Here is a 26162-nt window from a genome sequence, read left to right as displayed (position 1 = left end):
AAAAATTTTTTTAAAACTTTATTAAGACTATTTTAAGATTTTTTAAGAAAATTTTCAGAATATTTTAAGATTTTTAAGACTTTTTTAAGACTATTTTAAGATTTTTTTAAAACTATTTTTAGATGATTTTTAGATTATTTTAAGACTATTTCAAGACTCTACAATAATTTTAAGGAGCTGTCATTGTGATATCGTCTTATTTTCATAACAAATTCGAGAACCAAATTTTAAAAATCTGCTTTCGGAACTTTTTTTTGGCGTCTTAAAAAAGTCTTAAAATAGTCTTGGTTTGTGTCACGTTTAAGATCTTAAACAAACGACAATTTTAAGACGGTTTTTTTATAAGAACAGTTAAAAATTTTTTTCTGCTCTCCGGCCGGAAAGTGGCAACTTTCTGGCCGCTGCGCTAAACGAAGTTGCCACATTCCGGCTACGTCGAGCAGAAAAATAGTATACACACCTTGGCCAGTAAAAAGTAAAGCCTCAGACCACATGTTTGTTAACCTCGGCTTCGCCTCGGCCAACAATTACATGTGATCTGAGACTTTTCTTATTTTACTGGCCTAGGTATGTAATATACTATTTCTTAATTTTTTAATTTTAATTTTTTGTTGCTATGAGCTATATAAATCAATTAACATGTCTTATTGAACAAAAATTTCCAAGTCGTTGATTAAACTAAAAACTACTGTTAAATCGAATTTTAAATTTCTTTATCGATCACTTGACACTTAAGATCATTTATATTAAAAATAATATTGAGGAAGGTTTTTGGATCTGCTTAATATAGAAAATTTTTACATTAGGCCATACATAAACATATTGGGTAATATCAAAATCTCTATAAGAGTATATTAAACCATATAAATGTATCAAAAAAATCTCTTTACGGAATTACTGAAAATTATTTTACTCGTTGTATACAAAAAAGAATAATAATAAATTAAAAAAAAATATGTACAGAACATATATAACTGTTCTATAAATTCTTGAATCTAAACCCACAATTGACGTTTTTTTTAACAACCTTTAATTTTTATGCCTAAGATTGATGGCAATTATATACAATACTGAAATATATGCTACAAAAAGAAGAAATTAACTATACTTACTGTATCGAATCAAATAAATTTATAAATAGGTATAAAAAATGAATGATTGATCCAGATTAAATTTTTTTTATTTAGAAATAAGAGCAACGGTACATGTCAATTTAATTTCCTACATCGCAATGAAGTTAATTCTGCAAACAGATATAAAATCACGATAATATTATAATTATTATGATACTCAATAACTATCATCATAATGTTGATTTAATGCAATTGATCGAAGCCGGATGATCGGGATAATAAAAATCCAAGTTTAAAAAAATAAAAGAATAAAAATGAATAGTGAAATTGCTGGACGTACATATTGCGGATGAGATGTACATTACGTGGTACTTAAATGTAAGATAGTAAAGTGTACACAGGCACACGCGTTACTCGGACTAGTATGCATAAATCTCATGCGCTATCTACGGCAATCAGTTCGGGCTCTCATATACGCGCCTTTTGTCTCGTGGACCAGCGTCTTATCCCTCTTTTTATCCATGGCTGGTTCTCGCCCGCGTAAAACGACCGACCCGTGACCATATACTCAGTGTATATATGAATATTGGTATGTTGTAATCTATATAAGTGTGTACAATCAAGATTTCGGCCGTGAGAATAAAATCATTATTTTTTCTCACCTCTAAACTACGTCACGCACTTACTAGCTTCATAATATTCTTTTATCGGTTGCATTACATTATTTAATGGATTATTTTATATCTGTATGTATATTGTATTATGTACGCATTAATGGCTTTTACGCAATTTGTCGGGCAGTGTTTAATTTCGTTATCAAGATGAGTGTCAAGTGACTTTAGAGAATTTTAAAACAGTCATATTAGTAATTAATGTCTAGTTTTGATTAATTGTAATGAAATTTCATCAAATGAACAATATTTTCATAATTTTGAAAACAATTTTGATAACAATCAATGAATTATATAAAATTGATAGTTTCAATTTCACTTTAACCCTGAATAACTTTTAAAGGAGTCAATTTGTCGAAGAATACTGATATTTTTAATACAGAGAATTTAATTTATTCCATCAAATTAAAGGGCTTTAAATTTTCTAAAAGGACTTTTGAGAGAAACAATGAAAAAAAAATTTTTTAAAGCCTCAAGGATTTCTCCAGATTTAAATATAATAAAAAATTTTCAGGTTCACATGAATTACTGTAAGATTACTTTCCTCGGAATTACAGCTCGTTAAAAATCAACAGATTTTTTAAATTTGGTTCTCGAATTTGTTATGAAAATTAGTTTTTAGACGATTTTACGACTCTCTAACCGCTACATTTTTGAGTATTCCCTTTTAAAATTGAATTTGAAATTGTTGAAAATTTATTATCGGACAATTTTAAGACTTTTTTAAGACGCTCCGTTTTAATGTTCTGGGGCTCTGTCGCTGTTAGCTCATCTTAAAATAGTCACGAAAAATTTTTTTAAAACTATTTTAAGATTTTTAAGACTATTTTAAGATTTTTTAAGACTTTTAAGATTATTTAAAAAATTTTTAAGTCTATCAAAAAATTTTTTGAGACTATTTTAAGACTTTTAAGACTTTTTAAGATTATTTAATAATTTTTTAAGACTATTTTAAGATTTTTTAAAAACTATTTTAAGATTTTTTAAGAAGATTTTCAGATTATTTTAAGACTATTTTAAGACTCTCTATAATAATTTTCCGGAGCTGCCGCTGTGATATCATCTTATTTTCATAACAAATTCGAGAACCAAATTTCAAAAATCTACTCTCGGAATTTTTTTTTTGAGTCTTAAAAAGTCTTAAAACAGTCTTGGTTTGTGTCACGTTTAAGATTTTTTTTTTACACGGGAAGGTCATTTCTTAATTATGTACCTAGAGAGTATTTTCGATTGCAGCCTAAATACTTATTATCATAAATTGACTATCGGTGAAAATGATATGAAACCATGAAAGGCACAACTCCAGGTCAAGACTTTTCCAACGATACCAAATTTAACTATAAAAACCCATTCTATTATATAAATACACTGGCCACAAAATTTTGCTTATTCTTTTAACAATAGATCTAGATTATATGCAAAAAATCTTTATTTTCTATTTTTATCGAAAATTTAACAATTCATAAATATTGAGTTTTACAAAATTTTTTTTTAATAATTAACATGAAGTATTTCTCAATCGACGTGTAATTAGTAGTCACCATAAAACAAACAACTGCGTCAACATAAAAATCGTGACAATTCAAGAAAGTAATCAGTAATTGATACACATTTCGTTGCGATAATAGTCCTCCTTTCTCTTATTTTTTCTTATTACTGACATCTTATAGTAATTACAATTACTATTGTTATTGAGCAATCATAATTGTCCCGGTCTACTGTAAATATCAAACTTTTACTACGTGTGTGGTCGTTAGTGGGTCCATTTTTATCGAGACATTATTGACATAATAAAGGCATTACTGCTAATTGAGGAAAAAAAAGCATAAGTTTCAAAATCGCAAGATTTTTGTTGAACATTTTTCACTATGACCGTAAAAGTTCCGAGCTGTAATTAAGTTGTGAGGTATATAGTTAAAGCTTGTTATGATTCCTTTATTCTCAAGTGATAGTTAGCTCCACAAGTGATAGGGGGAACTAGTTTACAATAACTGATTGAGTCATAAAAGTTTTTTGCTGATCATAGGGCACAATCATAACTCTAAGAATTTTAACCAGGTGCAAAACTAGTCTGTCATGTCTGAAAAAAAAAAAAATTAGATTTAATAAATAAATCTTTGGACACTACAAGAGTTAACGCCTTAAATGTAAAGTGTGTAATGATTATCATTACAATTATAATTTATTAGATTTTACGAATTTAAATTCACTATTTTTAGTATTTGTTGGCAATTACTTTTTATCAAAATTAAAAATAAATTTTATACTGTTAATTTATAGATTAAAGTGGAAATAAAAAAAAGTTCAGCTTAATAATTTTTCGATATTTTAAATCACAGTATGAACAGTTTGAAGACTTGCAAAATGAATATAAAAAATACTATTGTTATGATAGGATCAATTATCAACAATTTTATTAACAGTGTTACAGAACAAATTTACGGAACAACAAGTGCTGATTGAAATTCCTTTAAAAACTTGGAAAGAAAAATTTAAAAACAATATTAAAATCACATTAAGTTGCAATTATTATTGCACAATTTCCGATCCGCCAGGTGAGGAGATTAAATAATGGATCAAGTTGAAAATTAATTGCTTCAAAGATTATCATGCTTTTTTCTCTTCATAGATCGGAGGAATTCACACTGTAAGTCGTTAAAACCATTTTTGTACATGATCTATTAAATATTTATCATTTAAACAAAATTCGTGTGTTTAGCAATCATTTTCATTTCCAACAGCGCGTTCGTTGTGTCATTTATAAGAACAATATAACTGTAAAGTACGATTTAATGAAGCGAATCGTTCCTATTTTTATTTTTAGGCGATTAGAGTGCATACACAGTAACAAATACATACACAGAAAAAAAAATTAATTTGAATCAAATAAATAATGTTGCAGAACTTCTTCTTGATTTTAGAAGGAAAATTTTTAAACTAAGACGTTTTTCATGGTCTAAGTAAAATTTACTTGATTTAAGAATTGTTGATCTTGATTCTAGTTAATTTTTTTTTTCTGTGTGAAATAATAAAAAAGACTACACGGAAAGAATAAAATCACACTGCATATCCTCCCATATTGTACTCAGTGTTATCTGTGGTGAAAAAAAAAATTTCAGATAATATCAAATATAATCCAAATTATACTTAATTATTTTTGTATTATACTCAGTGTAATCTCCGATTTGACCAAGTAATTTTTCTGGTTATACCGCCCCAGATTACACTGGATATAATCCGAAAAAATATCCCGTATGATTAGAATTATACTCAGTAGAATCTTGAATTATATAATTTTTTTGAAAATTGTGATATTCAACTTTTTTATTTTTTAATTTATTAATTTTTTTGAAAATTTCTCAAAATTGTGATGATTAATTTTTTTTTAAATTGTTTATTTTTCGATGTATTTTAAAAAAAATGCAATGTAATGCATAGATAGAAAATATTTAAGGATCATTCAAGCACAATATTTTCGATAATTTGGGGTTGAAAAATTTTTAGTAAATATTTTCAAGTGGGGTCACCATTTTAATTTTCATTTTTTTGAACGAAATTTCTATTTGATTTTATTGATATACTAGCTGTTACTCGCCCGCTTCGCTGGGCAATTATAGAATTGTATTTTTCGATCTAAACTTAAAATTTGATTAGAGTATTGTTTTGACTTTCACAAATTCCAAATTTCATCGAATAAGCATATACCTTTTATCTATGAAATTATTCCAGCTAATATTCATTGTAACTTTCAATGTGCAATCCCTATAATGTTTGCGTGGCCTTTTTTTCAAAAATGAATAATAATTGACATGAAGAAAAAAATTTGAAATGAGAATTTGGAGTCTATAGGAGCTATAGCTTGGAAATTAAAAATTTTTGATGTTAGCACCCACCTTCGCAAACCCCTGTGAGATGAGCTATCGTAAAATTTTCCCATGGACTTCTTCTACATCTCTCACAGAAGATTCCTACCAAAATTGGAGTTGATAGGAGCCACAGTTTAAAAACTGGAGTTTTTCATTGTTAACACCCCCTCGAACCCCTTTAGGGGTTGGAATTTTTTAAAATCTGTTCTTAGCTGACCTCTACAGGGCAAAAGTATAATTCCTACCAAATTTCAAGTTTCTAGGTCCGATGGTTCCCGAGATATCGTGATGAGTCAATCTATCTATAGAACAGCTCCTATATATATCACACACAATTTACCATTTTATTTTTAATCATTTAAATCAGTATAATCATTTAACAATATCAACATTAATATTTATGTTATATTTATCTGTTTTATGATATAATGGAGTTTATCCTTCATGATCATTTCAATACATATTAGCTATTTCAGTTATTAATGATTTAGCTATTCTTTCTTAAAAAAAGTATGATTATGAATTCCTATTGTCCCAACAATCAATCGATGAAAATCCATGTATTTGCCTAACATTGTGTAGAATAATACTGTTGAATAATAATTGTATAGAATATTAATATTTAGTAACTTTCTACTTTTATTCTAATCATTCCTCTGAATTTAGTTTACAATCGAATTTATTATTACAATTTATTCATTTTAACAGTTGTTTTAGCAACGGTAACCATGGCAACGGTAACCGTGGCAACGGTAACCATGGCAACGGTAACCATGGCAACGGTTGAGTAGCGTGGGTGGTTGCGCTGGGGGAGGGGGGGTGAGTTCTATAATTGATGGGTGCCACTTGATGGGTTTCTTAGATTGGCGATTCAAAATGACATTTTCTAAAAAAAAAAAGAGAGAGAGATATATAGGGAAGGGGGAAGAAGTCACGGGAGGGGAGGGGAAGAATGTGAGGGAGGGGAGGGAGTAGCATACGTAATGGTAGACGAAAAATTCATTATAGCTAGGAATTGCGTAAAATCCGTTCTTAGTGAGCGTCTACATCACGAATGGAGTAAGTATGCTAAATTTCAAGTCAATCGGGCGAACAGTTTCGGAGATCTCGTGATGAGTGAGTGAGTGGTATTTTGCTTATATATATATAGATTTAAAAAAAAATGTACAATTAAAAAAAAATTGATTACTACAATTTTCACAAATTTTACAAATTTTCAAAAAAATTTGAATATCACAATTTTTTAAAAAATTGTATAATCCAAAATTCTCCAAAATATATAATTTTTTACTGTATGACGGTATTAAACTTTAACTATTAAATTCCTTTTTAATAAAAAAAAATAGTGTAAAAATTTTTCCGTTCCACTATAATGCACTCAACACTTTCACACTTAAATGAAAATATAATTTTACGCAGCAATTTCTCCGGCTATTCAATTTCATTTATGTTTCGATGAATACTTTACAATGTATATAAACAGTAAATAAACATGTAGAAAAATCATAAAATTGTGAACACAGAATATAAATGAACAGGAATCGTGGGCGACATACGAAAAAAAAAAAAAAAAAAATGTGGGTTATTATCGTTAGAACATTCAACGGAAATATAAAATAGCATTTTTAATCGAATTTGATGGTTAAAATTTCATCTTTGATATACGTTATGCAATAGACAACATCCATTGGGTGTAAACTGCTAGTACGGTGTGCATGGGATGTCGTCTTGATTTTCTCACTCGTTCAGCTAAGTCTTTTACTTAACGTGCAGTGTGCTATACCCGTATAAAATCAACACGTAAACAGGTTGAAAAGATTCTAGGATAGGTCCAGCAGAGTATACAACCGGTAAATATATGTCTATGTATATTGTACTTGTTCCCTCTTCGATTATGCGACATTTCATGCAGATATCCGTTGCCCACGCGATCTTTTCTGTCGTGAAAACTCGTCTCCTTGCATGCATGCAATCTTACATGAACACGCGATAATTTCTTGTCTTGTACAATACATTACTTTTCATAATAATTCATCCTTTTTAGTTAACAAATTTTTTTCCTGTGAAACTGGAAAAATCAAATGGTTATAAGTCTCTTCATTTTCATGGTAATACAAAAATTTTTAATCATCAAATTAACCAATTATTTAAAGAGATAAGGCTCCACCTGCTGTTTGCATGCAAGGGATATTTATTATATAGATTTTGTTTCGAAATTGTTTTTTTTGCAGCAAGCGATTTGTAGACAAATTGATGGTACTTTTGCTGTCAGATCTTTGTTATGATTATTGATATTTTATAGTTGAAGCGTAAATTGATGTATATTTAAATTTTTAATAGTTTACAAAGGTCAATCTTATTCATTAAATATTGTAAATGTGATGCATTTCGCTTGAAAAATTTTTTTTTTAAATCTAAAAATATTTAATTGTTCATATCTTCGAATCTATGCATTTTAGCAGTATAAATGTGAAGACTTATTTTGTAGAAAATTTGATTTTTTACAAACCGTGTAGCAGTAATTTTTTAATAATACAAGCCGTTCACCTAATAATTTCAAAAATAACTTTGAGAGTAATAAATATATAAAAAAATAATACAATTTATGAGCGTCGAGTAAGAGAAAAATTGTCTAAAGCTTTTTTCAAGATCATTAAATTTACTATAAGTAAAAATTATTATAAATATGATAGTTCTGAACAGGGCGATGTTTTAAAAATAAAAAAAAAAAAGTTAGGAAAACGATTGACCTTAAAGGCTATCTCAGCAACTTCCCGCTAATTCCATACTTAAGCGCTCAAAATTGCATTTATGATGTTTTTGAGCTCAAAGAGCTCAAAAATAGAATTTCTGAGTTATTTTGAGCTCTCTAAACTCAATGAGTTAGCTGTTCTAAGATTTTGAGCCCCTCGAGCTCAAAAGTCTAATAGCGGTTTAATAAAACACTATTATTTGAATTTTCAAACTGCAATTACTTTTGAATGAATTAACCGATTTTTACGTGATTGGTAGCATTCAACGCAGTTTTTTAAGCCTCATAAAGAATTTCTAAGTTTAATTTGATTGAACTAAGAATTTCGGAGTGATTCCGAAAAAACACTTTTTTCGGTTTTCTTTCGTCAACGATAACTCACGAACAAATGAACCGATTTTGACCGAACCGGTAGCGATCGATGTAGTTTTTTGATGTTAAGAGCTGATTAGTTTTTGAAATTGATCGGTCAAGCCGTTTGAAAGGTATTAAAAAAAAACCATATTAAAAAAAAAAGGTTTTTTGTAGCTTTTTTGAAATTTCTCAAAATCTACCTGTTCGAATTGGTCCAAATTGTATTCAAAATCTAAGTATGATCAAGCCCTTTTGAATAGCACTAACCGCAATAAAATCGGTCAAGCCGTTTAAACGTCAACGTCCGTTGAAAACTCGATTTTCGAAAAACGGGGTAAAACCAATAACTTCCCAACTTTTGAAAATTTTCAATTTTCTTAGCAGGAAGTTAAAAAAAAATAATTTCAAGTATATGACTGAAATAAGATTTTATAATGAAAAAAATTGAAAAAATATGAATATCAATTAAATGTCTTTAGTACTTTTGACATAAAATTTGTTATTAGATTATTGCTCGTTTAACTTAAACGACTTAAATTAATTAAATTAAAGACTTAATTTTTTATAAAACATTTATGAAATGACTTTATTAAGCGTCTATGTGAAATAGATATGTTTCAATAAAATGGCATTACAGTAGCCAAGACACCCAGCAGGATCGACATATAATAGCGTGTTTTGCCGTAAGCCAGTGTGTAACATAATTAAGCTTTAACTTACTTGCACGCGATCCTCAAGAGTCCTTGTAATCTTACAATTAAACATTGAATAATACTCTGTAAGTGAAATGTTACTTTTTTATGCTTTTTCATTTATAAAATTAACTAGTTTTTGTTTTTATTATTATTTGATTTGATAATTGAGTTATCGATGTAAAAACATGATATGAATTTTATATAATTTTTAGCTAATTGATAGTACAGAAATAAGTTTGAATCAAATCCTATTTATGTGCGCGTCTGGTGAATTTCTTCCACGACGATTAAGGGGTTATATCCACTTGTAATTTTGAAAAAATCGGAATTTTTTTTGCATATTTTGAATGTGTATATTCGAGAATATTGTCTGTAAATTTCAAAATAATCCGGTAAATAGTTTCGGAGTAATGAGCGTATTTGTAAAGACGTCTCCGAGCGATTGAAAGTAGGTGAAACCGTAACTTTAAATAAAAGCCAAAACTTTAAATGCGTTTTTCTGGAAACGATGTTTTCAAAGACGGTGAGGAATATTTCTCCGAAACGGCTTGACCGATTGACTTGGAATTTTAACAGGATCTTCTCATATACATTTGTCAGGTAATGATCGAAAGAATAAAGTTTCTGATAAAAATTTCGATTTTTTAAATCACTTAAAAGTGTAAATTTTCATGCAAAAAAATTATTTTTTTATTGGGAAGCCGCCATTTTGTCTAAAATCAAAATTTTGACTATTTTTTTGATAATCAACTCTATTTATCTATTCTAAAAGTAATCCTTTTGGTTTTTTTTATTTCAGATAATTTGGATCAGAGATATCTTCCTCACCGCCAGACACCTTTTTGTCGAGGACCTTCAGGAGATCTTCTACAGGAACGACGAAATCCAATATTTTTATGCATAAAATATGAATTCTTAGAATACGTTAAATTCGCTAAATATTCATATATTTTATGTATATATTCAATAAAAAGCCTCTCCAGAAAAAATTAACAAAAAAAACACATTTTTTCGAACTTACAAGTGGATATAACCCCTTAATCGTGCAATTTTAAGCGCTTCAGTACGAAATTAGCGGGAAGTTGCAGGGATGGCCTTGAGGGTCAACCATTTCTCTAACTTTTAATGTAGTTTCTGGATACAAGAAAGTATTCTAGAATATTAACGACGTAATTTTGCGATCATATAACTATTATTAAGTTCATGACCTTGAAAATTACTAAGAAAAATAGTTATTAAGCGTATCTACAGATTCGGTAGAATCTGGCGCCAAGTTACGTTCAAAAATTCCGTTGTAAACGGAGCGCCAGACTACCGAATGTGTTTACCGTAAGCAGAACGATATTTTTAGGTTGTAAAATTTTATTAATTCTACAGAACTTTTTTTTCTCCAATATTACTCTATAATTATACATTATATGTTATATTATCAATATTAATTGATAATGGTCATTGAAAATAATAAATTCTATTTAAAATTAATTAAATTCTCTAGCACAAACTATAGCGACCCAGATTTTTAGATTTTGACTTTTTCTTATGGAGAAAGTGACATGCCACAGACTAAATAATTCGAGAATGTATGGTAACTCTCTACTAGATGGGAGACTACAGTTAAAAAAAAAAGTTATGAGCTTGCGTCGATGCTCACTAGGGCTCGTCAATGTTACTCTAACACAAACTGTAGTTAGAAAGTTCGAAATCGAAAATACAAGAAATAGTAACAATCATCAATATTACAAAAACCATGGAAATTTATATTACGATTTTATAAAATATAAATATTATGATTGATAATTTGTCTATCAATCTAAACCAAAAGATACACTTGATGGAATTTTATTAATGCTTATTAGTTACTCTACGAGAAATAAAAGTTTAACGTGATTTTATTGTTACAATTGTTTGTGCGCTAATTTTCTGCGGCAAAAGTACATAATTTGAAATGAAAATTTTTTCAATCACATAAAATGTTGAAATTTTTTTTTTAAAAATAAAATCTCTAGAATTTACTATCTATCAACTTTACATATGAATTTTTTTAAATTAACTTTTTTTTAAATTATGTATTATTTATTAACTAGAGTCAATATCTACAAGAGCTCACATTGTTTGGGTTTAGTTTCTATGTAATAGTCAGCTGATCATTGCCTAAGTAATTCTGGTCGAGTGTTTTACAGATATAGGTGGCACTGCTATACTGCGACCGAACTGCACGGACATTCAAAACGACAATATTCTGTACATAATGCTTATATTTATTATGAGCTTGATGAATCGTATTATTTACTAACAACATAATTATGATAATAATAATATGTAATAAAAATGATCATGCTAATAATAACAATAAAAATGAAGATAATACTGATAGTTATTATAATGATAACAATAGATTGATGTTAAAAATAATTGCATTCATAATATTGAACAATACGATTATTTTATTAAATTATTAAGGATTGTGGAATTAAATCCAAATTCACAATTACCTAAAATACAAAAAATATAAAAAATTTTTCCTACGATTTTATAAAATATAAATATTATGATTGATAATTCAAGTCTATCAATCTCATCCAAAAGATATACGCGACTAATTTTCATGAAATTTTATCGATGCTACTAGTTTCTTTACGGAAAATAAAAGTTTAATTTATTTTTATAATAATTTTATGAACATTTCATATCCGTGGGAAAAGTACAAACTTTAAATTAAGAATGTAAAAAAATTTCTTATGAATACAAAAAAATTTACAGAGTAAACTACTAACTAAACTATCCAACAACCTATGTGTATGTTGTTAAACACATTGTTCAAATTTAATTTAATTTATTAACCAGACCAAATAGATAATACGCTAAACATTGTTTGAGTTTTACTTTCTTCGGATATACCAGCTGTTCAGGGTCTCGAGAATTCTCAATAAGCAGTGTGTACATTCTATGATCTTTTGGTCATTTCCTGTAGGTGGCATTGTTATTCGATTGAGCGGGTTTCAAATAATCATAATTTTTAGATAATTCGTATTGTAATTATGCGTTTGATGCATTGTCTTATTTACTAGCAACAATATCATAATAATAATAAATGATAATTTAGGAGCTGATTTTTAAAATGGTATCTTTTCATTTTTGATTAATCGAGACACAGAACTGATTATCTCCAATTCTAAATATTTTTATCGAACTTTTTAATTTTGCTATAAAGTGCTATCGGTTATGAAGCTACAATTTGATTTTGATTTAGGAATCTTCATAATTCTTGAAGTAATAAATATTTAAGAATTCAAAAAACTGCTTTTTTTAAAATATGAAAAGATTCCCTTTTGAAAATCAGCTCCTCAATTGTAATCATATCATAATAACAAATAAAAATAATAATAGTAATATTTATAATAATGGTAATATCGACAAAACCAAAAGTAATAATAGTTATAATACTAAAATTATAATATCGACAAAGCTAAAAATAATAATAGTTACAATATATTAAAAGTAATTATATCGGTAATAATAAATTGATGTTACAAATAATCGTAATATTAATATTTATTATTATTATTATTATTATTACTATAATAATTATTGTTATTATTTAATTATTGTGCATTGACGTATTTAATCTAAATTAACAATTTTTTTGAATAAAAAAAAACCTTAAAAATTTCTTTATGTATATAAAAAATTTAAAATTCCCATTGATCATCTGGTTTATTGATTAAAACTGAAGATTAAACGATTCTTAGTCATATTAAGTTCTTTAATGCTACTAGTACTATAAAAAAAAACTAATTTTTTGATCAGGATTTGAGCTCTTTAATTAACGAACATACGACCTTTTATATAATAATATCTTTGCCTGCAATAATCCATTTATTTGTGACTTTTTAAATTTGCGCGGGAAAAGTACAAACCTTAAATTAATAATGTTAAGATTTTTATATGAATACAAAATTTTATTTAATTATATGGTACTCCTTTTTCCAAAATGATATATCATAAAAGTAAGTCATACTCTATTTTACTGATATTAATTAATTATAATCAATTATAACATTTTTCACTTAAAATTATTAAATTTTATCAGCACAAACTATAGTAAGTCCAGAAATTTCGATCCTGACTTTTTTTTCATGGAGAAAAGTCACCGCCACAGACTAGATAAAATAAAAATGTGTAGTAATCTTACTATAGATACGCAACTACACTGAAAAAAGTTAATTCACAGCTTGCATCTACAACCACCAGAGTGCACTGGAATTATTTCTACATAAACTGTAGATTCAACGGGATAGCTCACTGAAGTTAGAACCCCAAATTTTTTTCTTTTAATTTTTGATTTTTTTTTTCTATCACGTTTTCAGCTTTTCGTTTGTTCTTTATTATTTACTTTCAACATTTAATCGTTCTCCATTTATTTATTTTAAAAAGAATTTCTTAATAATGTACCTTTAAGTTAGCCCCCCTGTCGCATTTTTTAATATTTTGGTAGCAATTTGGGTTATCAAGGCTCTATTTTTGATTGTTCATGTATATTTAACATTTGTTCCTACTTCACATTTTTTATTTGTTGTTTAATTAACATTTTTAATTAGCTGTATGTATGTATTCTAAATATTTGTACTGCGCATGCGTCAACTTTACGTATGTAGACTTTTAGCGCGGTCTTTTGAAAATTATAGTGACAAGCACATCTCATGTGAAAAAAATTAAAAAATTTACGAGTGTAATTTTTTAGGAATTACTATTTAATTAATTCAAATAATTAAAAAAAAATTGTTAGACGTCAGCCAATATCAATGTCATTAAGTAAATAAATAAATAACTAATAAATATTCATTTCATTCTAAATTTTTGAAAAATATCGAGAGAATTGTTAATCAATGCATGTACATTTTTTTTTTTATTTTCATCGATTCTATTTTCATGAATACTACGAACTATTAAAAAAAAAAAAAAAAAAAAAAATCCATAACAATTAACAAAAAGTTTCAATACTTTATTAAAATAAAACTTATTATAAAATTATTAAAAACTACACGTTGCCCTTTTGCCCTGTAACCTCTATAATTGAAATTACAAGAAAAATACACTTACTCTAATCACTGTGCTGGTCAATATAATTTTCAAAAGTCCGCGCTGAAAGTCTAAACGTAAAGTTGACGCATGCGCAGTGCAAATATTTAGATTACAAATATTCAGCTTATTAAAAATGTTAATTAAACAAGAAATAAACAATTTGAAGTTGGAACAAAGGTTTTTTGTACATGAACAATCATAATCAGAGGTTATTCCCATTGGATAGTGTACCATTCTATGATTTTGTGGTCATTGCCGATAGGTTGCATTGTTATCGAATCAAGTGGATTTCAAATAATTGTAATCTTTAGGTGAAAAGTCTTACAATTATACGCAAGGTGTATTGTGTCATTTACTTACAACAATGTCATAATAACAATAACACTAATAATAAAAATTATGAGACTGAAATTAATTATATCGGTAATACCAAATTGAGGTTAAAAATATCATTATCATTATTATTACTGAATGAATTATTGTTATTATTAAATTAATGTGTATTAGAGTATTAAATCCAAATCAACAACTTTTTTAATTCAAAAAAATGTTAAAATTTTTACTGTATATAAATAAAAATGTAAAATCCTTATTAATAAGATAGTTAATCGCTTTTAACCGCGGAGTTTACGCGGATCAGTCACGTTAAGTTTTTTAATGCTACTAGCTACTATGAGAGAAACAGAATTTTCATTTTTTTGTTAGGATTTGATTTTCAAAATTAACGAACAAATAACCTTTTATATGATAATAGCTTTACCTGCATTAATTAATTTATTTACATATTTCTAATTTTGCGCGGGAAAAGTTCAATTTTAAAATTAAGAATGTATTAAGAGGCGAGCAAAAAATTACTCTTAACAAAAAGATATGAAATCCGAACAAAAACAGTTTCACTGTTAAAAATTGCGCCAAGTCCACGTTCATAAAACTCATTTTAATAACATCTGCACTTTGCAAAAAAAATAAGACTCGTTACAATAATTTTCATTCTATACAAAAAAAAGTTAAATACAAAAAAATACCAAGAAACTGTCATAATGTTGAAAAAATTGAAAAAAATTTGTTGAAAATTTAAAAATTAAGAAAAAATTTTTTATCGTACTTGGCGCGCGTCATTGAGTACCCCAAATTTTTCGAACGAATTTCAACCCGAGAAAAACGATTTCGCTTGAATTTATGTAATGTAAATATGTATAATTATATATATATATATATATATATATATATATATATATATATATATATATATATATATATATATATATATGTATATGTATATATATATTATATCTTATCAGCTCTAATTATATAATATATGATTTCATACATTGTTATGTTTATAGATTCACATCAGTGAAGTATACTCAACGAATTAAAAACACTGCTTACTGGATTAATATCAGTTTCAGTGAAAAAATCCGTTTCGAAAATTTTTTTCAGATTTTTAGTGAAAATAACTGTCAATATGGTAGTCTGGTGAAGATATCTGAAATAACACAAAATTTTTTAATTCAATTTTTTTCAGTTCCGTCATTAAGCTTTCATGAAGAAACTTGATCGTGCTTCGTTTAATTGTAATTAACACATTTTGATTGGCAATCACACCGCATTTTCTCAATTTAGTCGGCCATATGTTTTATTTTTTAGTCAACTCAATTTTCGCAGTGATTCCACTACAGAGTCAACGTATGCAGGCGTATTCACTTGTAAGCAAATTACATAACCGAACAGGAGACGGCGTTTTATTGAAATCATAAACGATGTGCGGAGAATTTAAAAATTTCAAATAAAATACGTATGCCATATTGATTTTACCTAACTTTTGTTAAACGTATCATAAAATAATATTTCATTAATTACATTTATGCATTTTATAGGTTGACTTACTTATAAATGTTGAAACATTAAAAGGATGTTCATGTATCCTGAAAAAATTTGGGGTACTCAATGACGCGCGCCAACTACGATAAAAAATTTTTTTCTTAATTTTTAAATTTTCAACAAATTTTTTTCAATTTTTTCAACATTATGACGGTTTCTTGGTATTTTTTTGTATTTAACTTTTTTTTTGTATAGAATGAAAATTATTGTAACGAGTCTTATTTTTTTTGCAAAGTGCAGATGTTATTAAGATGAGTTTTATGAACGTGGACTTGGCGCAATTTTTAACAGTGAAACTGTTTTTGTTCGGATTAAATTAAAATTGTCAATTTTTATTATAATTACAAAAAAAACTGAAATCCGAACAAAAACAGTTTCACTGTAAAAAAATCGTGCCAAGTCCACGTTCATAAGACTATTAAGAAAAAAAAATTTTATTTCTTTACAAAAAGATATAAAATAAAAAATTAAAAAATCCAAGTAACCGATATGGTTGTATATGATTTTCGAAAATTAAAAAAAAATTTTTGTAAATTTAAAAATTAAAAGAAACAATTTTGAAACGTACTTGGTGTGCGTTATTGTGTACTTCAATTTTTTTTAAGTGTCCTAGTTGATACAATTTAGGAATTTCATAAAAAGTGAAATATTTCGTAACTACGCACACTAAATACGTTCCAAAATTGTTTCTTTTAATTTTTCAATTTACAAAAATTTTTTTTTAATTTTCGAAAATTTTTTTTTAATTTTCGAAAATCATATACAACCATATCGGTTACTTGGATTTTTTAATTTTTTATTTTATATCTTTTTGTAAAGAAATAAAATTTTTTTTTCTTAACAGTCTTATGAACGTGGACTTGACACGATTTTTTTACAATGAAACTGTTTTTGTTCGGATCTCGATTTACCAATAGACGCCGAGTACTGATTATAATTATGATAATTATAAAAAATATATATTTTATTGATAGCCTTGAGGGAGCTTTGGCTGTAAGGTTAACTACATATGTTCAATTACCAACTATTAACCATCAACATTTAGTGATTGTTATTATTGCCGGAATCCACACTCTTCTTCGATTATTATTAATTTAAAATGAAAAAAACAAAGCAATTAAATTTTTTAGTCTATTACTTGTTAATTAATGAGTGGAAAAAAAAAACAAAAATAATGACTTCTTTGTAACTAAGTGATTTTGTAGGCGTAACAAAAGAATTTTTCTGGCAAAAATAGATGTAAAATTCTGAGAAGCTTTTTTCCTAAATCGTCATTAAAGTTATACTTTACGATTTTGTTTATTATTGTAACAATTAAAAATTCTGGATATAACTCGGCAGACAATCTCTAAAACTTCCTGTTATATTAAAGTTCGAAATTTATTTAACATGTTAATCAATAAAAATACTAATGACAATTTACTTCTATCGAGATGTTTCATTTTTTGAAGCAAGAGCGAAATTTTCTGAAGGCAAGACAATTTACTTCTATCAAGAAATAAATTTTTTGGAGTAAGAGACTGAATTTTCTCAAATCAAGAAGATTTTCTTGACTTAAGTAAATTTTCTTGGATGAAGATACTTATTTCTTAAAGCAAGAGAATTAATTTCGTTGGAATAAGTGAAATTTCTTTTGTCAAAAAAATTTTTTTATCGCTCAAGACAATAATTAGGAAGAAAAATATTTTTTTTGGCTCCAATGAACCTTTTTCTCTGTGTATATGACTGTCTTGAAATTAGTCATAAGTCGAATTTACAAAAAAATGGGCCGCGATTTATCATTGGTTAAAATAAAGGTACGCTATACAGATTTCTAGTTAGAATATATATTTATTGCAGCATAAATGTAGTAAGATACATTTTCTTTTAAAAATAATCAAAAATTAATAAATTGAATTGTAATCTTGCAATTACGTAATTGTCACAATTGAAGGTATAAATAATTCATAAATTGTGCAATATGTATCAATGAATATCAAATAAAATCAATAGCAACGATTAGTCACAGGAGTGGTACCATTGACGGGTTGATTTTTGAAAATCCAACAATATCTCCTACTTTTGCCGTTAGGACGACACAAATTGTCATCAGCATCTGAGCTGCGTAGACAATCGGTTTGTTTAAATATTGCCAGAACTACGTAATTAACCTCCAAATTTGATGTCAAACAGTGAGCTGCGTAGAGGATGGACGCAATAGCAAACTTGTGAGTGCTATTGTTGGAATTTTCGAACTTTAGACCTTCTTGGGCGATTTTTGAAATTTCCGGCGACATGGCATTTAATTGAATCCATTCTCCTTTAACAATATCAGCACTGCCGAAAACTACCGATATTTGGGCAACACAATACACTGTCACGAGTATTGAAGTTATCGAATCGTACTTGAACATTTTCGAGTTGCGAATAGAACGTTTTGTTAAGACAACAGTCGAAGCAAGAATGATACCGTTCAGATAGCATTAACCGCTGCAAGAATATTTCGGTTACTTTCGACGCACTATTATTAAGCGCTATCAATTTATGAAGTAATTACAGTCGAAAAACAAAAAAAACAAAATAATAAAACTAAGGTCATTTTTAACACCCGGATGTGGAAAATTAAAAATTTTAGATTATTTTTTATACTTATAAAAAAAATTTGTAAATCAGTAAATGTGATTGTGTGTGTAAGCCTCTCTTGGAAAAGTATGTAAAGGGAAATTTTTCACGTTTTAATCAACTGGTTGATTTGAATCCCCGACTCGAAATTTACTCGCCGGAGTCCAGGGTTATAAACGGGGACTGTATCCAAAAATAAACTAATATAATAGCCTTAGATACTAATAAACCACAAAAAACATAGCAAAAGAATAAATTTATGGAAAACAGTCAGATTAATTTATAATTAACAAACTTTATTCAATAGTGTCATTAAGTTAGACATAGAATATACAAAAAGAAATAGTCTTCGGGGTACAAAAGTATAAATCAAAACAAGACAACGGTTAATCTTTGATTCAAATGATTTTACCGACATACCGTCCATCGGTACAGAGCAGGCACTTTCAACGCAGTCAAAACTGGTCTCTTACAAACCCTGATTAAACAAAATGATTTGATATGATTAAAAATAATTAATTTTCTAATCATTTAAATCTTGTCAAATCATGTAAATGATTTTAAATCATATCTCTCATAGGCATTCAACATTATGAGTCATTTTTAATCATTTTGTTTAATAAGGGAATAAACTTTCGCACACATTCAAAATCTCACCCGTTGTGAGCGTCCAAATCGCGAACTACTATGCACAAACTGGTTTCCCGCCTCCCCGGATGACTAGACGTCTGCCCTGGGCCTAAACTCTACTCCGAGAGTAAGTGGAGAGTATCTTCCTTGCTCCCACCTACACGGCGTGTGTTCACCTACTGGATTTCGACAGAAGGTCAAAACCCAGGGAAATGATATCTTGCTTAGTGTCACAAAGTTACTTACCAATGTTCGAGTAGAACCGAGGTATAAATGCCTTCAGGAGTTAGACTTCAAAGAGTATTCACAAGTACAACTACTGTCACAAGACTCGCTTTTTCCGATCAAAATTTTAGACTTTATCAGTTATCAAATTAGTCACTTGAAGCGATCAAAATTTGAAATTTATCGCCACCTGTCCGGTGTTGTCAAACCCACTATTAGTTGCCATTCTCTCATTATCTATCCATTCCGTCGCTCAAATTCTAAGTTTTAATTATCTATATATATAAAAATCAATTGCTGTGCGTTAGTCTCGCTAAAACTCAAAAACGGCTGGACCGATTTTCAAAATTTTTTTTTGTTTTGTTCGTTATAGTTCAGGGATGGTTTAGAAAAAAAAAAATTTTGGAATTTTGAAATTGAAAAAAATTTCAGCTTAAAAAATAAAAAATTGTTAATTTTGTATCGAAATCGCTATTGTTACGCTTGAGCCTCAAGGTTGCAAGAGTATAAAAAATTGTCCAATATGCAGGAAGATACGTACAAGTATACTTTGGGTATCTTTATATATATATAAAAGCCATATATAATAGCTAAATTTGTCATTAAAGACAAATTTTTGGGAACTGGGGGAAATAAAGGATAAAGGGGGAAGGGGAGGACCTTTACTCAGTAGGAATTTTCGGTAACTGAAAAAGTAATTCGGACAGCCCAGACCGGGAATCGAACCCGGGTCGTTTGGTTACGCGCCAAAGGCTCTATAATTTGTTATACATTTATTATATAAATAAAACATATTAAAATGACCAACAAGTTTCATTTAATAACTTAATACTAACTTAACCGTCTACAATACGACCAGTGTTAATTGTTGACAAAAATAAATTAGAGTTTACAGGTTAAAAATCACAAATCAAAATTTGTAAAAAAAAAAATTTTTGTAGGTGATACGAAGTTCACCGGGTCAGCTAGTCTAAAATAATTTTTTACCAAATAATAATGGTCATTCTTCCATTCTCCATCCATTCGTGGATTTCCCATACTAATTTCTGCTCGGAATTTTTCAAAAGAAAAATTTCCCATTCTTTTGAATTCTTCTACAATTATATTTCTTTAGCTCGCTCAACTCGCTTGGCTTCAAAATAATTTCTCACACTCTTCAAAATTCTAAATTAATCAAACCTTCAATAACAATAATATAATAATATCAACTAAATAATACAATAATGACAATTAATAAATAATCGTCATAATAATCATAATAATTATTTCTATTAAACTTTAAGTGATTAATAAAAATAACAATAACTTCTAATACCCTAATTAAACAACCCACGTCACAAGTATCATTAATATATTTACAAACTCGGCTTCGCCTCGGCCAACAATTACATGTGATCTGAGGCTTTTCTTATTTTCCTTCCCAAGGGGTGTAATATACTATTAAACCGAGTAACAAATTTATAACTTCAAGTTTATAATCGTCGAATATTAATTATTTTCTTTTTCTGTTTATACATGAAAAAAAAAAAAAAACAATTAATTTCAGTATCAACAAACATCAAAAATAATCTAATAAGATCAAGGGCATAAAAATACATACAAGAAAAAAATCTATCAAATTTATAACTAAAAACATAATATTATAATTTTCCCATAAAACTAGTCAATAAAATAAAAAATGTTACATATTGCCATCATTAATCTTCAAAGAATACCGACAAACATATATCTGAACATATACTATAAAGTATTATATACACACTACACATTTTCAGTAACTGTTTATCCCATATCTAACCTTTCGCATCACGAATTTCTCGCGCTCGTCAGACATTTAACCGTCGACTCGGTTAATAATTGGTTATACCTTTACCGCCTTCTTCCACACTTTTCGTCTTTCTCCTTCAACATATTATGTATTTAGTGTTCGTTACGTTTTTTACCATTAATATTTTTTTTGCTGTTCTAGCGCTAAACTTTTTAGCACACGCATTACGTATTTATTTCCCGAGAATCCACACATCTGTCCACGTAATAAATCGATGATTTATGACACTACTCTGTTGAGCGAACGTAAAAAATTTATTCCTAGCGGTCAGATCGTGGTTCGAGATGCAGCTCACTAAAATTTTAGACTAGATCTACAATTATAACTTAACACCTTTACCTTCAAAAGCGTTGACCGCTAGTTATTGAATTGTACGATCATCACCTTTTTGGAAGAATAAAAAATCAATTTTTCTATAAAATTACAATTTACATTTTTTGATTAATTTATTGGTTTTTTTGAAGATATACTTGAAAAAATTAACATTCGGTTAATGCGTTTTTGAGAGTGTTATTAGGTTGTGCGGCACGGACAAAGCGTGTATGAGTAATGTAATAAGAAATGGCTTCTCGTTGTAAAGAACCACCTCCTTTAGACGTTGTTAAATAGAATGTATGTACGTGCTCGTAATTAACTCATTACTTAACACGGGCTCCACACGTTAGACTTTCGAAATGCCCAATAATGATAATATAGCTAAGAAGGTAAAAGTTTTAATTATAAAATAAATTTTACTTGTACAGGGCCAGTCAGCGTTCACTGTACGAAGATAATAATACGTATTGTTTTGACTCTAAAATTTATAATCGACTTTATTAGAGAAAAATTACATTGATGTAATTGATTAGATGTAATCGATTTTACCCGCTTTTTATTAGCTTCGCCTGTATGTTTGTGTGTTTATATGTTTGTTTGTAACCGACTCCTTTTGGCGCAATTTTGACCCACTTCAAGTGGTCAGATTTCGTTCAAACTTTGTAGATTTATCGAGGACCGATGACAATACACTAATTTGATAAAATTATTCCATTTTTCAATTTGCAGAATAAGATTTTTGTTAATTTATGTAATTTTCATCTACAGTCGATAAGGCAGAAAATTTAATTTCCAACCATTGTCTTTAGCCGATTTCTCTAATATTAACAAATTTTCGAACACCAAAGAGAATTTTTAATTTAACAAAGCATATAATAGTTTAAAAAAACTCAAAAAAATAGTTTTTATAAAAAAAAAACTAAAAAGTAGGAAATAAATAATAGTTTAAAAAAAATCTAAAAAATACGCTTTTTATAGAAAACCGAACTAAAAAAATTAACAATAAGTTTTAATAAATTTAAATTAAGCGTGGGGTGCATGGATCAATAGATATAAAATTCTATTGACAGACATGAGTAGAATGATTATCATTTTTATAATATCTCAAAAAGCACCCCACGCTTTTTTTAAAATGAAATACATTTTTTTTTATTTACACTATTATTAATTTATATTTATTGAAATTTTTAACACTATTCTTAATTTAAATTTATTAAAACTTATTTTCTATTCGTTTAGTTCGGTTTTCTATAAAAAGCGTATTTTTTAGTTTTTTTGAACTATTATTTATTAACTTAGGTGAATGTGTAATCTTAAGAGTAATTGGTCAAAAATATCTATTCTCATTCTGATTGGTTGAAAGTAAATATAATATATATAAACTACATATAAATATATCATGACAATAAATATGAGGCGCGCGCAAATTAAATTCTAGTGAGGAGTAAGTTGGGAATTAATTGTTAGTCTCACCGATTGAAATACATCAGGAGTGAAAGAATGAAACATTTGATTCATGAAATATATCCAAATTTTTTTTCAACGGAGTTATTCTGCAGTGGATTCATATTTTAAATAGAAAAATATACCTGTATAGAGTTTTAAGATTGAAATAGATTTTAATTTAGCTAAAACAAATTTCATTTGCGAAGTTACAAATCGATACTTCGTACAATTTATCCAAAGTTTGAACTAGTAAATATGAACTATATTTTTCCAAAAAATTTAATTTTTCGAAAATTGAACTAAATTTTCGTAATAGTTATGTTGTTTTTGATTCTTATTGATAAACTTTAACATAATAAGTAGAACATAATGAATTATTAACTTTATTACGTTAAATGAAATAGAATTAACTACTTTTATGTCGTTGAAATCAACTAACAAATAACAATCTTTAGAGTTGTTTAAAAAATAAATTATTACAGAAAATTTAAAAAAAAAACTGCCCCAACCACGATCAAATTGGTCAAGTCGTTCAAAAGTAATGAGAGGTTTACATACATCCGTGTTTATCATTCAAAGCAGTATGAAAAATCATTCTTAATATCTTCGATTAAAATCAACCTTTACGGAGTTTCGAACTGCTTGTTATCAATATTTTTTAGAATCGAATAGATTATAACATGTATTCATGGTTATAGTATTTGGTAATGATTGAGCGATTGAGTGTTTAACACACCACTTTATAAATTATATTAAGATTTTTGTATCCATTTTGGATGACCGCAAGGAGTTTTGACTTCATGGCCAATTAAATAAATAAACAAGGATAATAATAATAATAATAATAGTTTTTGAAAATTTTCAATTTTCTTAGCGGGAAGTTGAAAACGTTAATGCATTTTTTTTTATCAATTTTTTTATCATTAAATACTCGTTCTCATTAATAAACTTTAAAAATATCCCTTCGACTGACTCATGTTTAATAATCAGACCTATTGCATATTCGACAAGTGATAATTGTTTAGATAAATATTCAACGTCGGAAGACTTCCGGTATACCTACACCGTAAGTGCAATGTTGACTTAGCGATTGGTGAAGCGAGAATCCATTCACCTATATATATAATCACTGCGGCGCAAAGGATTTTATTAAGCCCGCCCACTTTTTATTATTTGCATAGATCCACATCCAAATGTATTAACTCATACAAATGGACTATTAAGTTACCCTGTGTAGTTATACTTGTTAAAAGTTATGAATATATGACAGTAGATAATTAAATATGCTAAATTAAAACTTGAAGAAGAAAAAGTATCTTTCTTGTTGTTTCAACATATTCATCTGTATAAATAGTATTTTTTTTTTTTCGAGAGTTAATATTTATATTGTTGGGCCTTCAACCTGTGTGTAGAACAATTCAACGGTTGTCCGCCTGCGACGTGTGAGGTGTCACACAAACATATGTTTAATCGATTCACGCGACCACCGTGTACTCTACTCCTTGATTTGCAATTTACTTCAACTCGTGACTCCTTGTGATTCGTAATAGGTGTAATAGCTGAGGAAAAGTAGGCCAGGAATTCCCTGAGGCAAGATAAGCCATTTACTGAATTTATTAGGTTTTATGATCTTGTCGGGTTTTGATTTCAAAGGCTTAAAATTTCGGCGCAATTTTTTAATTTTCATTTATAATGAAGTATAAACTTAATAGTTGAATTTTATTTTCATCAATGCGTGAATCACATCAACAGAAAAAAAAAATATCGCTCTCAGAGCACTATTGTCATGCTATAGTAGCTATCCCCATTCAACCAACTGTTAGAGAGTGACTAGAGCCATCTAGTAGATCGCTCTGGCAGGAACACAGTAGTTGGCTAAAATAGCTAAACCGGTGCGCTGAGAGAACCATACGGGATTGCTATAAAGGGTAAATGCCTCGTTGAAGTCTCAGATTCTGCGCGCAGTTTTGTTTGTTGACATATTTTATAACTTCCAAAATAAATTTAATTATTTACTACTAGCAACCTGTAATTCATATGCGACTGTCGAGAGTTATGGAATATGATTAAAAAAAACTTTGGCTTATTAATTTTTTGTTCATTCCGATAGAGATATTAATAGTTTTTAAATAAAGTTGAAAATAACTAGTGCAATGACAGGATCAAATCCGCATAATTTAATGAAAAATGAGGTGGAGCAAATTTATCGATCCAACAAATTATTGAAAACCCCTTCAAAAAATTTCTTAAAAAATTGACAATCACCAAAAATTATATAAAACTTTGAAAATTCTTAAATTCTTAGGACAATTTTTTTTTTAATAGTCCATGAAAAATAAATAAGTATTATTAATAACTTGTTAATTTAAGATGTAATCTATTTTATAATTTTTAATTACTTATTCTTTTTTTATTTATTCGTATAATTTTTCAATAATAATTCATAAAAAATTGAATCGAAAGAATAATAAAATTTTCTTTATACCTCAGTCGAAAGTACGCATATTTTGCACCTATTTCGAGGCAGAAAGTTAAAGATTTGTGCATTAGTAAAGCTGCATATTCACACTCTGTAACAGCGGGAACAAAAAATCCTTTCATTAACCCGACTGAGATCAGTCATTTGTTACTAACTATGTTTTTTTTACGCTTGTTATTTACCATTGATAGTACTAAGATACCATTGATAGTACTAAGTTTGACAGTGACGTGTATAAAATAAATCAAATTTGATTATTAT

The sequence above is a fragment of the Cotesia typhae genome, unplaced genomic scaffold, assembly GCF_013202065.1.
Source record: "Cotesia typhae breed Kobodo isofemale line unplaced genomic scaffold, CoteBio_Ctyphae contig_20, whole genome shotgun sequence".
Taxonomy (NCBI): domain Eukaryota; kingdom Metazoa; phylum Arthropoda; class Insecta; order Hymenoptera; family Braconidae; genus Cotesia; species Cotesia typhae.
The sequence above is the reverse complement of the archived record's forward strand: the minus strand, read 5'-3'. Positions refer to the sequence as shown.